The sequence below is a fragment of the Arachis ipaensis genome, chromosome B10 (genome assembly GCF_000816755.2).
Source record: "Arachis ipaensis cultivar K30076 chromosome B10, Araip1.1, whole genome shotgun sequence".
In the NCBI taxonomy this organism is placed as follows: domain Eukaryota; kingdom Viridiplantae; phylum Streptophyta; class Magnoliopsida; order Fabales; family Fabaceae; genus Arachis; species Arachis ipaensis.
In genome coordinates this window covers 6,634,147-6,636,015 of record NC_029794.2, presented here as the reverse complement: position 1 = coordinate 6,636,015, position 1,869 = coordinate 6,634,147, and positions in this window count along the sequence as shown.

Sequence of the window (1,869 nt, the reverse complement as noted above, 5' to 3'; positions counted from 1 at the left end):
ATAGGCATACAAATATAATTTGTCAAAATAATCAAAAGATATTAATAATTTGATTTGAACAGATTTAAAAAATAAAAATTAATATATTTTGTTATTATTTAAATTGAATGAGATATTAATATTATTTAAACATGCAATTACTAATATCTTAAAACGGTTATACTAACGTATTTTAATAATATTATTTTGAATCTTTTCTTAATCCAACCATCCAATTAAAATATTTGTTAATATTTCATTTAAATTTTAAATTTAGAATTTTTAATTACCGTGTTATATATTAATTATATTACAAAATATCTCTTATTAGTTATAGTGTGCCATTTATGATATATCCATCTACCTATCAATAAATTCTCACTATCAATCATATAAAAATTCGTATATGTTTTAACAAATTTTTATTAACACTTAATTAAACGCATCAAAAATGCAAAAACGAAAAAAAAAAAAGCCGTAATAGTACTTTATTACACACACTCCTTTTAGCCAACCATGCCAAACCCTTCTCATCATTTCTATTTCACAAATTTTAAGATAAATTTAGAGTGGTTCTTCAACCCACTACTAAATTTGAGGAGAGATATGAATAAATATAAAGGATTAACTAGTTTATATTGGTACTTCACTATATATATTGTATTACTTTATTATTAAATACTGTAGTTACAATTTCAATGAATAAGATTTAATTTTACCTTTTCGCTTTCACTTCCACTTCCACGTTTCATCCTTTCACTATTTTCATCTTTCACGTTTCAAATCTCTTTCTCCTTTTCAATTTTACTTTCTGTATCAATGCATGAGAACACAGTCATACTTTCAATTTCTTACTCTATCTCAATTGCTATTACATGCGTTACTTTAAGATCATGCCACAGACTACATCCCATAGTGATTTTGGTAGACAGTATCACTGAATCTCCCTAATTAATTATGAGAGCATTGAAATGATATATCCAAAAAGATCTAATTATTTAAGTAAAACCAATGAGGCTCTGTCCTTTCACATTGAAGGCATGCTGTGACGACCCACCCAATCAGAGTCTCAAATACTTCATTTATGGTGAGCAATCAAGTAAAACTAACGGACTTGGACTTGTTCACTAAAGTTTCGTTTGGTTAATGTATAAGATGAGATATAGACATAAAGACACAGATATTAAAGACATAAACATAAAATATTTGTGTTTATGTATTATGTTTGATAAAAATAATGAACAAAACACAAATATTTGAAAAAGACTGAATTATCCTTCATTTAACCACAATTTTATCAACACCACTGCACACCTATCACTTCAAACGCTACATGTCATTACCTTTAAATTTTTATTTCTTTTCATATTTTTTCTTCTAATATCATCTCAAATTATCATTCAAATATTAAATATACAATTTTTTTTGAAAAAAAATAGAAAACCAAAGCCTAAAATTTATCAAAGATTAATTAAAATTTAAATAAATAAAAAATTAAATGTATAATTTTTTTTTGAAAAAAACGGGAGAACAAATTTGGTTGTAAAATCTAAAAGAGGAAGTAAAAAAAGAAATATTTGAAGAGATAAGAGGACAAATTTTGAAAATTTAAAAATTGAATAAGGATAAAAGAGTAAAAAATTAGTGTCCCACAAGTTGTCTCAGTGTCTCATCAAATTGGAAGTACACAAATTTAGTGTTTCCGTGTCCATCCGTGTCCTCTCGTGTCCATCAAAATTCTGTGTCTCACCAAACCAAACAGCAGACATGTGTCACCGTGTCCATGTCTCATTGAAACATGGACATCAACCAAACACTACCTAAATAACCTATAGTAATTTTCATTATTCATAGTTAGAAAAAGTCATATAAAAAATTTGCATAAATAAA